The 15920-nt window shown below is 40.8% G+C and overlaps 1 protein-coding gene across 14 annotated transcripts in view; it reads right to left on the bottom strand.

The window, feature by feature from the left end:
- Positions 1 to 15920, bottom strand: part of ROBO2 (roundabout guidance receptor 2) — a 709977-nt gene that overhangs the window by 134501 nt on the left and 559556 nt on the right. The gene's annotated exons all lie outside the window — the stretch shown is intronic.

Genomic DNA, 15920 nt, shown 5'->3' with positions numbered 1-15920 from the left:
GTTAATTTACCACTAAAACCTTTACTCAAAATGATAAGTCTACTGATCCCTCCTTGAACTGACACATTATCATCATCTATTTTGGCAAATATTTTAACTGTGAAGAGAATCTCCCATAATTTTTAATTGTATTCATCCTGAAATGATAAGGTTGTAAGTGCATTTTGATGATCAAATACTTAAAACAGAGGGATTCCTGTTTGGAAACACAAGATTGCTATAATGAGTTATATATGTATTGATAAAGCATACCGTAAACTAGAGGTTCATGGCACTCTTGAAATAACCTATTTGCAAAACTGACACTACTTTAATCAAGGTAGGATAGAACACACAAAGAGTCTTGACATGCACAACAGCATCAGCCAAGAATCATAATATACATAAATGTACACCGTTTTTAAAAGAAGCAAAAACATTATTAAAAAAACAGGGACTAAAGTTTGCTGTGGAAGTTCAAAGAAGAGTGTTCCTGCTGCATAGATAGAAGAGTAATCCAAGTTTTAGCTGCAGCTTCTGAGAAATCATTGTCCTCAAAAGTAGTCACCTTTGTTTTGGGAACATCCAGTAAGAAGTGATGTGTTGAGTGTGAAGTGTGGATAGGTGTACAAAGGTTAAATTTAGAGGCATGAAAGTCCTGGCTTGCTCTGTATATCATTTTGTATGTAATTATCATGATCCTGAATAGTATTCTGTGGCTTATAAGGAACCAGCGCAAAGCCATAAAATAGGGCTGATATGGTCACAGCAGGTCTGTCATGAGATGAGCTGTGGTGCATTGTTTTGTAAAAGCTGACATCTCATAAGCAGCTTGACAGGGGAACCTAACTAGTTTAATATGTCATAGTCCAATTGCAACTGGCCTAGTGCTTTGACAAATTAAATGTGATCAGTTAGAATATATGGTATCATTTGTTTCAAGATGTATGACTTATAAAAACTAACAAGCAGAGACTTAATTCACCTGGGTGTCCAGGAATCAACATGGCATTCCGGGTTGCAGACCTGATATACAGGTTTAAGTGGTGAGTCAATTTTCTCTGGTCAGGTTTCTGGCATCGATTTGCAATTTGATAAAGTTATTTTTGTAAAAACATTACACATTTTAGCAGAGTTAACTTTAGAAAGTTGGAACCTTCCACAGTTTGACCACAGAAATTGAAGCAGTGATTTAGCTTTGGCTTTGTTTAACACCCCAAAGGTCAATTTGGTGTCATCAGTGTACATGTGAATTTGTGAGTGAAATTGTTCAGTAGCTTTGTCAGTGATAACATTTATAATGTGTACGTTAAATGATAATATTGATCCCTGGGGGATTCCAAAGTTAGTTGTCTTAAGTTTGGAGCTGATGGGTGGCTGGTAAACTGTTTCTTATTGCTCAGAACTTTAGCCATTCCCCAGGCTTGTTCTGTAATGTCAACTTCCACAAGTTCCAAAGAGAACATTGTCGAGTATAGTACTAAAGGTCATTGAGAGATGTAAGAAAACCAGGGAGTCAACATCCACTAGACTCCTAAGGTCATCCAACAACAAGGTGAAGTTCCATTTGCAATTTTTCCCAGTGGCAAAATGTCTATAACTGGGTAAAGTTTCCCTAAGTAGGGTAACAAGGGAGTTAGGTAGCAGTCGCTTATTTCATGAGATGGCAAAGATGGCATCTTTAAGAGTGGCTTAATTATTGCTGATATCTATGCTGCCAGACCTGGGCCACTATTAAGTGCACCATACAATAGGCCTAGAAAATGGAAGAGCTGAACCAGGCAGACTATTCCATTATTCTAGCTGGACAGAGTTGAGCTAGAATGGATAAAAACATAATTTCAGTAATCGTTTGAAATTGGTATAGTTAAACTCTCCTGCTTGTCATTAGTTAAAGACATGTGGGGGATGTATACTATCTATGGATTCAACTAAAGATCTGGTTGGTGACATCAAGATATCCTACTAACAATCACCTGATTTCTTAAATAGACATTGTATTCAAATAAAAATTTGTATTACCCAAGATTGTGTTATTTTTTTATAAATAGATCCAGTATAAATTTGCAGATCAATAATTTAAATAATCACCACTGTCATTTAAAGTATGTACACTGAGAAACAATTCAAGTTATCTAATATAATAAGAGTCAGATTACCAGTTTCTCAGCAAAGAGGGCACAGTATTACTGTGTCTGGTATTACAATACCAAGAGGTATTGCCACCTCTCTGAAAGGTGATTACAACTTTGAAAACAGAAATGGCCAATCACATGCGTGGCCTGCAAACCAAGACATTGTCCTCATGGTCTTGGCATATTCAAAGTATTTCTCAACCCACTTATTCCACTTACTTTTAGAAGGTGTGCAATTCTACCCCTGTTGAATCTTATAAATATTTAGGATGTTTTTTCCACGGAAAGCATATGGAATACCTGCAGGACTTCCACTCAACACAACTATGAATCCACCCTTAACCTGCAAGTATACTGGATTTTGGACCTCTTGAAACATTCATATTTAATGTTCGTTAAAACTCTTTTTCGAGTGCTTGGATGTTGAGACAGATACATATAGAACATGCAAACATTTGTGAATTTCTCCTTATACACCTTTGCTCTGAAACTCTTAACATTGTGGAGGAATTATCCCAAAAATACCATCCATAATAGCATTCAGCAGGAATAGTTATGCATATTTGTTCTATTTTAGAATATTCCATTTACTTACTCGAAGAGCTTGTGTTTATAGATCGGTGTGTTTTTGTATTGGGTTAGACCCTGCTATTGTGCTGTACAGTCAAGCATGTGAAAGACCCCTTGTAGACTTTAAATTCAGTAAAGCGGTGCTGTCCATCTCCAGCCATAAGGGACTGAATAGCAATCAAGGTCCATGTCAAGAGAGGAAGGAAACGCGTGACGTTGACGGCGCTGCGTGCAAGATGCGCTCCAGACAGAAAGACTGGCGCGCCCAGGTAAACAACAGCGGCTGCCAAATCACTGCATATTCCCTGAAAGAAATGCGGCCATTGCTGTGCTATGACACCTATCATGTTCAGGAGCTGCATTTAGTATGTTTTCATCAGTGGAGGAACATCAATCATGTCAGTGGTTCGGTCGTTTCGTTTCAGGGAGCACAGGCTGATTAAAACAATCTTTCCTCCGGTGAGGACTGTATTAGTCTAGAACGCTTCATCACTCCCGCGCTCCTCAATAATGCATCCATGAGCTGGTGTAGTCAATCCTACCTACAGCCTGTACCAGGCATTGCAGATATCATCAACCATTACAATGATATGTAGGCATTTAAAGTATGGCAACACCGGCAATAAAAGACAAAGAAAACTATAAAGTGCACTTGTTCTGCCTCTGAAAAGGCTAAGGAAAGTAATAATTAAAAGTCCAGGTTCATCTTTCTGCTAACACGTTATTTCCAAAATCAGTCAGTGAACAAAAACACCTCCTCCGCCATCTGTTAAGTAAAGAAGTGCGTGTTTTGCCAGACCGCTCATGTGTAAGAGAGACAACATTTTGCTGACTCCTTCACTTATGAAAACAGATGCATTAAAAACGCTGCTGCAGCTTTTTCTCATCAGCAGTACCTTTGGAAAGTGAGTGAATATATCCTACCAAAGCAAACAGCAGCTTAGTTGATCCATTGAGTAAATATTGGGGGCCTGATTTGAAACATCTTTAGTTAGTATGTCTGTGAGAGCTGTTGTGGTCAGGACTCAGCCCAGCATTAAGAGCACATGCTTCATGTATATAAGATCTGCTTAACCAATTGTCTCAAAGGCAGTTGCGGCTCGTGGGGATACAGGGGGTGGGACGGTGCACATGAGGGGGGGGGAGGTGAGTAATAAAATAAAATAAATTAATTTAAAAAAAAAAAACTTACCTCTGCTCCCGTGGTGCCGCTCCTCCGTCTCCTCAGGCTGCAGGCACAGGCTCACAGCCTGCCCTGCGACCAATCCTGACGCTGCTCAGAGCCTGTGCCTGCTCTATCCAGACCAGCAACACAGAGTGCCGGGCTGGATAGCGCACACTGCGCATGTGTGTTTGGCCGGCCAAACACACATGCGCTCTGAGGGGAGTGCACAGTGCACTCCCCTCAGTGCACATCATCCCCAATGCCCCACCCCTTTAACAATGAAAGGACAATAAACTTAGTTTATTATCCTTTCATTGTTAAAGGATTTGCAGCTCTTGCTGCTGGTGGGGGGGCAACAGTCCTCCGCCATAGCGGAGAAGCCGCCACTGCTCAAAGGCATATATATATTTTTGCAGTTTTATGTAGCGCAAAGTCGGCCCAAGGATACTGGAGCACTTTATATGAATACCAAGTATATTAGACAAGATCATATTTTTATTTGTTTTTAGGCATTAGAAGATAAAATGTTCTGCCCAGAATCATAGGATGTGCAGCAGACACCTGGTCCCGAAACGCTACATTCTCTCCTCCATGGAGACAACATAAGTGCAACATAGGAACAGATAAAATATTTTGAGAGGGCAAAGACACATTTCTCCTTTATAGAATAAAGAATTGTATCCTGGTTAATGGAATTCCTTAAATTGCTGGAGGTGCAACTGCCTTACCCACTACTGAATCAAATATATAAAAAATCTTATTAACCTTGAAATATCCCTGTCCCCCACAATAAAAAAACATATTTTGAGGCATCCTAATCAAACAATTCGTCCTGTATTTTAAACTAGGTAGAGTGAAAGTGTAACCTTGCATGACTACGAGTCAGTCTCCTAGCCATCACTTATAAGGTGAGAGCAGAGGCAGTGGTACCACTGATCCATGATAGTATTTACACCTATGAATGACCAAACAAACACTGCCCAAATTAGAATTCGGTGGCACTGCGTAAGGTTTGATTTTGACATATTCTTATAAGGAGAAAACATGGCAATGATACCCACCAGCTCGGAACTGGTGACAGCCTACTATCTTCATCACCCTGTGGCTCATTAAGTCCCTATGTATTTCCTGAGCCCAACTAATGGAGAAACTGCTTGTCTCAACCACACAAAGGAAGGGACAATGGTTTTCCTTATAGTTACCTTTCTTAGTATGGGCTGTCAACCTTAGCGGAGGTCCCCATACATTCTCCTTCCTTTCGCTTAGACCAAATATTTTACCATTAACCATTGGTTAATTCTTTACGTCTATAGTAATCATTAACAGTCAATGGTGTACTGAGAGGATGCAAGATAAAAAACAATTTCATAATCGAATTGCCTATAAAGAGGAGTTGCCTATACAAATACGTTCATTGTTGCATTCACAGAAGTACACATAGGATGCATGGAACACGGAAGGGTTGCTATGAAGAGTCACTACAAAGTACAAGTAGTGATGGTGTAGTAGCCAGAGAACTCGGTCACAAATTCTGCAGTGTGAAAAATCACAGGCTTTGCAAACTGAAAAATGCAGTAACAGTATAAAAAAAATACATTGTAAGTTGAAAATATTTATCCGACTCACAAAGTACAAATCTCAAAGGAAATGGGCAAGTAATGGGCTTCTACCTTCCTATTTTCTATGCAATGTGTAAATAATTTGTTACAAACCACTGATCTGTTACTGACTCCATAAAATGGGATTTTAGGAAGTTACAAAGTGGAAGCTGTGTCAAAGGGACAATGTCAACCTTTTGAATTATGACTATCAGCATTTAGAGGTAGCGGTTACCAGTCCAGCGGACCACTGCTTTCTTCCCCCATGTAATTTACTAAATAGGCATTTTTATTTTACCCTTTACAATGGACAAGGGCGGCATAAAAAAAACAAAAAACTTGCCATTCTGTATATGGGAGTGCAGGGATGGTGTTCTACTGTCCCTCACAGGCATACAACCCTGCATTCACAGTCATTCACAGGGAGTTACAAAAGGAATTCATGGCACACAAATATTAATGAGGCATGAGCTTTTGCAACTTCCTTTCAATAGGTATTTTACAAGGAGACCATTAGCACATGGCAAACTGCAAAACAAAGGTAAGACTGCAAAGCAGACAGTGTGAAGACAAGTTCAAATTCTTTGTGTCCCCAGCTTAGATCATCAGACATTTGGTGATTCATACTGGAAGAAAGTCACAGTCCAGGTACAAAAATGTATAGGGCCAGTTTAGACTGACCTGTTCCCTATATGTTTAAGTACAGTGTGGTCAAGGCTTGTCAGTCATAATACATGCTTAAAAAATATAGTGAGGTGTCATATATTTCCGGGGACTATCCAAATAAATGAATTAATTAGGCTGAGATATATTCAGGAGCAACTGAAAAGATGGGTATGGAATACTCATCAAGGCAGGTCACAGGTAGTAATACAAAAGCCAAACATATCAATACAGTGAAAACAAAGTATGCCACTGAACAGTCTGAAAGGACCGGAAACAGAATTACCACTAACTGATGTATATCTGCAGCCCAAGACTTCATGTCAATGATGGGTTAGGCAAATCTGTCCATGTGAGTGGTTCAAGACTCAGCATCCAAGGGGAGCATGAGGAAGCGGTTGAGGATGTCTCTACTATCCTTATGATCTAGACTTGTGCATCCTGCAAGCAATTTCCTTTCTGGGGGATGGCTCCAAAAGAGGGCCCACCAGTGTAGCATACCTGAAGCTGATAAACCCAAGCCTCCTTTTCTGAAAACTCATGTTAGTCATCATAACATCAAATGCAATTTGGAAGATAAGTTTCTATAAAGCTCTTGTGGTTCCTGCCAAGGCAGTGAATCCCGAGGAGCTCACAGAACATGGCTTAGGTTTGCTAAAAATAATAAACTATCTACAATTAGTTGTTCTCCTGATTTCACCACCCTTGATGCCTTCTCCCTTGCAGGTAGTTGAAAGATTGTTCCCATAAACATTCTGGTATTTAAAGATTTCAGTTTCGATCATCCATTCTCCTGCAATAATAAAATAATACATTGTACCACTGATTGTCAGGTGCATCTAATGCAGACATATACCAGTCACTATGGAATATCTACATTTAACCCACAACCACTAGGCACTGTGTGGCACCGTCAAGTAAAGGGAAGAGAAGGTTCAATCATAAGGCATTCTCGCTGTTAGTAATGCTACCTAGTTCTGTGACCGAATCACAGAACTATCTGAATACCCACATTCATACTTTAGGGAAGAATCTCCTCAAAAACAAGTGTAACACATGGATTATAGGTAAACAGTTTACTCAAAGAGTGTCCTGTCTACAGTCTTTGCATGCAATGAATGCACTATCAAGAGCATGACATTTTTTCTGCACCCTGCATCTCATCTCATGGTACATATATATTTTAACACATGCAAACATGTCTTGGCGTTATAGTGGATTATCCTTTGAAATGAGAGTCGAATCAGGTGTATTACATTTTTTGTGATTCTGAGCCTTGTAGTCAAATCGATTCAGAATTATATTAATTTTCTGTGCTGAATACTTCGTTTTTGCATTACTCCAAAGGGAGGGGTTAAAGAGACACTATGACATTTCAAGGAGCTGTTATTCAATGCAGTGAAGCTGTTTACTTGCACGTACTGGCTCAAATGGCCTACATTTTCACATATTTTTAGTAGTGTATATTGTCTGAAGAAGGTTTACCGCTTAATGGATTAAATTGCCAGTGGCCCTATTCTAATAAGAAGAACTTCGTTATAACCATTTTAACAATAGCTTCAGAAAAATCCCTATCATAAATAACATTGCAAAGGTTATTGCTAAGCATGCCCATCTACTATTTTAGTGTTAAACTTGATCTCATTAATTTATGCTGGATAATATCAAAATAGAAATTTAAACCAAAGTGCGATAACATACTCCATTTTGCTTGTTCGCCTCCATTTTGTGCTGAATTTTAATTCTGGGTTTTAGACTCTGCTTACTGGGGAACTGCAGTCCTTTAGCCAGTATATGTGGCCTGATCCCTAAAACATGTAGAAATTAGCTAATCCCTGACTGGCGAATTTAAGTCCATTATAAGGCCATAGTATATGGTAGAGAAACTGTGCCATAGCATGGAAAATTAGATGTCATCTGTGGAATGCAGCACTTACTGTCCCATCCACTAGTATGACAAGGAAAATATAGTTTCAGGCCTACCATTGTAGCCTGACTGCTGCAGTTTAACCTACGGTGTGACCTGTTAAAGTAACTCTTTTTCACAAGTAAACACCTTCTCTTCTAAATATGAGTAAGTAGCCCTTATGTAGGCCTTGTAGCCCACAAGGTAGGGTCTTATGTGTTTAAAGATGGGACATGTAGAAAATTAATGTAAACCTATACCTACAGTGACAAGGCCCAACAGCTATTTTCACTAGAGTGCAGACTAAAACACTTATACTGCGAACTCGGGAAAGAGATCGCTACAAACAAGGAAAATAATTACATTTTTGTGGTTATTTCAAAGAGGGCTTTTAAGGCAGTAGGGGCCAAGGGGTGAATGCATACCATTTATCTGCTCTAATGGATCAGTCACTTGTGCGGAAGTTAGTAACCATTACTGCTCTTCAGGTGTTGATTTATTTCATAGGGTACATTTTTGAGTGTTTGAGATGGAGAGAAAGTAGATGTTAAGAGAAAGATGATAAAAGTGGAATAGAGAGATGGACTGCCAGGGAGAGATGAGAGAAAACAGAGCGAAAGTAGTCGCAAAATAAAGAGAAAGACAGGAATAGTGTGAGAAAGAAAGAATCAAGCAAAGAAGCAAAGAAAGAAAGGTAGGATTGAAGAGAGGAAAGGAAGAAAGTTGAATGGAGTAAGAAACAAAGGAAGAAAGAAAAAGTGGACACAGAGAAATCATGCAAAAGCACAGAACATGCAAAGAATAACATATGTAAAAATAACCTAAAGAGCTAAATAAAATAAGGAACTAGAGCAACAGAGAAAGAGAAAGGACAGCAGAGAAATAGAGTACGTGAGGAAGTTCAACATTAAGTAAGGCAACAAATAAAAAACAGTTTTGAAAATCACCATACAAATCGTGGTTCCGATACTAAACAGGGAAACATCACTGCTTGAACGCTTCAATGATGCCACAAATCCATTCCACAAAGAATCTAGTTTTATACACGTAGGTGAGATAGCACATTTATGCATTAGTCTTTTTGAGCAAGACCAACCATATTTGAATTTCAACTAAGGCAAAAATGCTCTCTAAGCTCAAGCCATAATCAAAAAAAGACTACGCAACTCAGCACATTTCCACACTGTAATCCTTTCCGAGATATCTGTGTCTGTGGAGACATCAGGATAAAAAATGTGAAGTGGGCTCTTTATGATAGCTGATGAATTCCAGCATTCACTTCCTCCAGAATCTGTTCACTCACTGTTAAAAATTCATAGCAGCAACTTGACGGTAAATCAAACATAAATATTACAATTGTAATAATGACACACTGCCTGAATGGTGAAACATTCAGTACTAGTCTCAGTCAGCGATGAGGCAAACCATTCAAATGCCTGATAAGGAAGCATTCAATTTTAATGGACGGAGACACTTTGTAAACCAGAATGAACAAAGCAAACAGAAATCTTAAGAAAAATTAAAGTAAATTGATAACACCCTTCATGACCTGATTTATTTTCATCATTAGGTCGAGCGTAGTGTTCAACGTGTTGTATACCTTTTAAGTATACTTATACTGTGGGTTCCTGTGATTTCATTTGTTGGTTCCAGTGTCCTTCAAAAATCCTTGTTTGTTTGTGGTCAGTTTTGCTTCTTTGTCCTGCCTTTTTCTCTTTGGGAGCAGCCCCAACTATTGTATAATTACTCTATGTCCTGTTTATCTCTTCTGTAGGGGACTTTTTGTTTTAAAATTTGCCTGTTGGTCTTACACTGTGGGTGGGTGGTGCGTGTTCAGGCCCTCTTCCTCACCAGTCCCGTTTGCAAACATAAAACCCATGACATCGACCTAGTTACATGGATATTTGCACTTTTGCAGTTACATGAATAATTGCACTTTTGCCGATAATTTTCACTGCAAGCGGATTTTCTTTTGCAAATGATTGTTTTCACCTTTGTCTCAGTACCCTTGTTCCCTCCCCGCTACAATGCCCCCTGTCGTCTTCTAGTGAAACATCCCGTCTCGTGACAGCCTGTTCGCTCTCGTGGGACACGAGGCCAAAGCTCGCACGTGCACCTTCAGCCCCTTGAAGGTCGAAGAGCTCCACTGTGATGTCACGGCCGGGATTCCGTGACCCGCTTCATGGCAGGGGTCGTTGGTTTCATGGCGGCTGTTGCCGGGCGCTCACAGCTAGAGTGCTGAGGTGAGGAGCGAGGGGATATGGGAGAGACTATACAGGGCATTCAGCTGGTGAGCTCCATAGACACACAACGCCAGTAGCTCGCACTTCATTACAGTGGCAGTCAGCCATTCCATGGTCTGTGATTGGAAGGAACACTGGGGCCTTTACCACCTGTGTCCCTCTCCTTCTGTCGCGGTGGCAGCATACTCTCCCAGACACAGACTGCCACCATCTTTGTTCCTGGTGTGCAGCCCAGTCCAGCCTGGGAGATAGCCTGATAGCTGAGATCGAGGGGCAGCGCAGTCTTGACCATTGCTGTCCATCTTCAGAGCTGCGACCAGTGCACAATCTCTGGTCAGGTTTGAGTGAATCCGACCAAGTGTGCCACACTAGCCGCCATACTAGAGAGGGCCAGTGCTAGAGACAGGTCAGCGCCCTGCAGTGCAATTTCCCCACTTGCCGCAGTCAGACCCCATGTTACTCAAGTATGCCGGGGAAAGTGGGCAGCTTATGTCAGCGAGGTGAAGTGGCGATGGGTAGTAAACAATTATGAGAAGGCCTGGATGGACGGAACCTTAGAATGTGAATAAAGGTGAATCTGCATATTTAGATTGGACTGAACAAGGATATTTAGAACCAACCTGCTACTCCTGTATTTTGTTTTCATTACAATCTTCGTGCTGTAAAGAAACATATCACAGGAAGCGAAAGTTGAATCACGATGTAAAAAAAACAATGTTACCCACCGCCTTAACAACAACAACATTTAATGTTATTGACACGAGTAACACATTCTAACCATTTGTTTACACATACACATGTCGTGAATCGTACTTTGGCAAAACGGTTGCCAGTTTCTCGCCGCGTTTAAGAAAATGTTTAACCATCAACAGTGAATCACTCCTTTTTCAAATTTTTTCAACAAATAGCTCCTTAGTCTTGTAACGTGGGTTACTAATAACACACAACCACTTGATCATGTGGGTGTGCAGCAGGCACCCAAACTAAAAGTTCTGTGTAACTGTGAAGCGTGTTGTTGTTGGGTGTTGGAAACTTACAGTTTATTGTTTAGCTTATACACATACCCATTGGCAGGAGGGCCAGAATTGCCTTTGATATTTAGAGCATACAATGTGTACAACTGAGGGGACCGAACTAATTTCCAGTCATTTAGAATTATCGCTTGAGGCTGCCACTTCCAAAAGTTGATAGTGTCACGCAGTTGTACAGAGCGCAGTCTAGCTTCAAACTGTCACCAGTGTTATAAAGTTTACCAACACCGAATATATAATAATTGATGCATTTAAATAATGCTTAAAACATCGCCTGTCCATCAGTCAGGCAGCAATACCACTGACAGACCAACTATTGCTGTATAACAAGATTTCTCACCAGTTCGTTGGCATTATTCACCCTGCACATGTAGCATAAAGTTGAAATTTTTTTAAATAAGTGTTTGGCGAGTGTAGGTTGCTGTAACAGCTTACAGTTGATAATGTTTTTTAGTAAGTGTTTGGCGAGCGTAGGGGGCATTACAGCTCTTACATATTCTTTTTCAATTTCATATTTCAGCCTGCTCGAGAAGCCTTCCATTTTGCCGTTTGTCGAAAAAGCGGACTCACAACTTCTGTTCCTCACGTGATTTTGGATTGGGCTTTAAGTTTTCTCTTGACGTCGATGAATTAAATCTGATATTTTTAATTCCTGATAATTTGCAATGAATGGCAAAAGTGATGAAGATGGTGCAGTAACAGCAGTGGGGGGTCCAGGTAAGAATAGTTTTTGTTTTTTGATGATTGTGGGGTGGTAAAAGTGGTATTCTATTAGAATTAGCATGGTAGATTTCAATTAGAATGCTAAATGGCAACATTTTCATTTTTGGCTGCAAATAGAGGAAGAAGATAAATGGAAGGGCTTTAGTTATATGCAGGGTGTTAGACCTGACAACCTTAGGGTGGTCACCCATAACTGTTTGCCTGCCTCCCTCCACTTTTTGGACACTGTTTTTGCTGGTTTTAAGACTCTGCACACTTTACCACTGCTAACCAGTGCTAAAGTGCATATGCTCTCTCCCTTTAAACATGGTGTCATTGGTTCATACCCAACTGGCTTATTTAATCTACTTGTAAGACCCCAGGCAAGTACACTACATGTGCCCAGGGCCTGTAGATTAAATGCTTCTAGTGGGCCTGCAGCACATGTTGTGCCACCCCCATAAATAGCCTCTTGACCATGCCTCAGGCCTGCCATTGCAAGGCCCGTGTGTGCAGTTTCACTGCCACCTTGACCTGGCATTTAAAAGTACTTGCCAAACCTTAAACTTCCCTTTTCTACATATAAGTCACCCCTAAGGTAGGCCCTAGGTAACCTTTGGGGCTGGGTGGTATGTAGATAAAAGGCAGGACATGTACCTGTGCAGTTTATATGTCCTGGTAGTGTAAAACTCCTAAGTTCGTTTTCACACTGCTGTTGGCTAACACCAGGGATACCTTCATATACATATTTAGTATCGCCAGAATGGTAATACAAAATCCAGCTGACTGATGAAGTTGGATTTAATATTACTATTTTAGAAATGCCACTTTTAGAAAGTGAGCATTTCTCTGCACTTAAATCCTTCTGTGCCTTACAATCCACGTCTGGCTGGGTAAGTTGACAGCTCCCTTGTGCATTCCCCTCCGACAAACACAGGATACTCAGTCACACCTGCACACATTTGCATACTGAATGGGTCTTCCTGGGCTGGGAGGGTGGAGGGTCTGACACTTACATGTCAAAGGACAGTAGCCCTCCCTCACACAATGGACTGCCACACCCCCTACTGGGACCCTGGCTGACAGGATGGAACTGAAAGGGGATCTTGTGCACTTCTAAGACACTCTTTGAAGTCTCCCCCACTTCAAAGGCACATTTGGGTATTTAAGCAGGGTCCCTTACCCTACCAACTCAGACACTTCTGGACAAGATTTTACTGGAGAAGAATCCCTGAACCAGAACCTGCAACCTGCCAAGAAGAACTGCGTGGCTGCCCAAAGGACTCACCGGACTGCTTTTCTGCAAAGGACTGCTGCCCTGCTTTTGTCCTGTTGCCCTCTGGCTCTGCTGAGAAGTGCTCTCCAAGGGCTTGGATAAAGCTTGCCTCCTGTTCCTTGGAATCTCAGGGCCAAAAAGACTTCATCTCTGAAAAAGAACTCCTTGTGTGTCAAAAATCGACGCACAGCCTGCAAAAAATGACGCATGGCCTGCATCGCGGTGAGAAAATCACCACACGCCGAACTGGAATGACGCAGCCCGGCTCCCCAAGAGGAGATCGATGCAGCGTCAGCGTTGCGACCGGAACTTCGACCCACGGCCCAATGGATTGACACAAAGCCGAACCGGAACGACGCAGCCTGACTACATGTGAGAAGAAATAGATGCAGCACCTGCTGTGCAACAGAAACTACCACGCATTGCCTACCGGATCAACGCAGCCCCTGTGACTTAGTCCTGCATGCCCAGGATTTCTCTGCATCGTCCCCGGGGCATCCAAAAACCACACAACCCAAAGAGGATTCCAATCTACGCGCCGGAAATCGACCAAAAACCTTCTCTGAGTGGAAACTCAATGACGCATCGTCATTGTGTGCCAGAAAAATCGATGCACAGCTCCCTGTTTTCCACGCATCTCCTCCTCTGTGGCCCCTTGCGGAGAATTTGAACGCAAACCAGGTACTTTGTGCTTGCAAGAAACATTTGTTGTTTTTTAAAGACTAAAGACTTTTCTACAGTGATAACTCAAAGTGTACTTATCAAATCCTAATCGTGTTGACCTGCATTTAACCAGATAAATATTATATATTTTTCTAAACACTGTGTGGTGTATTTTTGTGGTGTTATACTATGTTATTGCATGATATATTGCACAAATACTTTACACATTGCCTTCTAAGTTAAGCCAGACTGCTCAGTGCCAAGCTACCGGAGGGTGGGCACAGAATAATTTGGATTGTGTGTGACTAACCCTGACTAGAGTTAGGGTTCTTTCTTGGACAGGGTTAACCTGACTGCCAACCAAAGACCTCCTTTCTAACACAGGGCCACTGGAATTATGAGGTGAGGGTGACCAATTTATGTATCAAGAAAAGTCCAGTTGTGAATTTACATCGCCAATAGCTCTAACTCAAGCAAATGCGAGACGTATTGCATTGCAAAGGCTTGTTTTTTTTTCCTTTTTACTTGTGCGATTTTTGCAGCACTTACTATGACCATTTTCTTCATTTTGAAATGTAGTCCTTGATTAATTGCCAGTGTGGTAGCATGCACTATATCATTGCTGTATCTCCAAAATGCAACATACTTTGGTTCACTCTCCCATCCCGAGAGACCCATTAGATTCCAATGCATATTTTCAAAGCTGCATTGCAAGATGAAAGCTGTACACTAGGAATACTGGTACTGACATTTAACAGCAAATCCCAAATGAAGTCCTCATTATGAGTGTCTTCTCAATTGCGATGGGGCCAGTAACATCAGTTACCGGCCCGATTGATAACCTGCAGAATTTAGTTCCTGAAAGCAGGCAAAATATGCAGGTGAAGTTTCACGAGCAATAGGAAAATATTGCGGGAATCCAATGTAGAATTCCAGAATCCACTGGTAATTCCCTATTTAATAGATGATCCATGATCTGACTTGTAATCTCTTGGTAACTTCATCCCACACCCCCCGACTTTACAGTAACAAAATCATTGATAACTTCCGGATTGAAATTATTGAAAGGATTACTGGGGCGTTAAGAATGACGATTTAACTATCTTAAGAGGCAATATAAACTCAGATGTCATCAATTATATCATTATGTGTAGTTACTTAAGGCAAACAACCATTGGAGGTGATGCTTTGGTAAATAAATGAAACGTCTTATATTGCATTATTTTGTTCTATAAAAATTGAAAAAGTTTAAGATTCTAAATGCGTTTTCTCTCTTTAAGAACGGCTTGTTTGGCAGTCGTATATCTGAACTAAATTTGTGCAACACATACTATAAATACAGAGTTACTCAAGCACTGGGCAGGTGCAGCTTTTAACAGCTCAAAGTATTTTTCACTAATGTATGTCTGTTCTATTTATTCCATTCACCATGATTGTAGTTCATCAGTTAGTGGCAGTGACAGATATGAAAAAATATTGCCTTTAAATTCATATTAAATGAGCTTTTAATCTACATGCAAATTTGAAATGTGCGAAAATGCATCATGTTGTCATGCACAGGAAAGGGAGTTCAGAGTAGTCTCATCAACAAGGTCAGACTGCCATCTCTGAATGGCCACTTGAAGCCAAGACAGTGCATGTAAAACTGCAAGGTTAAACAAGAAATGATCTCTTCTTGCCACAGAAGCAGATATTTTCAGAAAACATCGAGAAGGAAGGAAGGAATTATACGCTGAAAACAGCGATGTGCATGTCTTTGACCTCTCCTCATGCATCTGTCACATGTGATGAATATGTTCCTGTGGAAAGCCCCATTATTCAGCATTATACATCTTTTGCAACTTGTATTGTCTCAGTGCACATCTGAGGGAGCAGTAATAGTTGGCCTGTGCACAAACCGCAAGCCTTAATGGAGAAAATTCATCATAGACAACATACAGTTAATGAGTCAGGCAAAGCAAGGAAATTAAACTCGGCTATGATAGCATC

The sequence above is a fragment of the Pleurodeles waltl genome, chromosome 8 (genome assembly GCF_031143425.1).
Source record: "Pleurodeles waltl isolate 20211129_DDA chromosome 8, aPleWal1.hap1.20221129, whole genome shotgun sequence".
Lineage (NCBI taxonomy): Eukaryota > Metazoa > Chordata > Amphibia > Caudata > Salamandridae > Pleurodeles > Pleurodeles waltl.
Note: the sequence above shows the minus strand (reverse complement) of the source record. Positions and strands in the feature narration are given on the sequence as shown.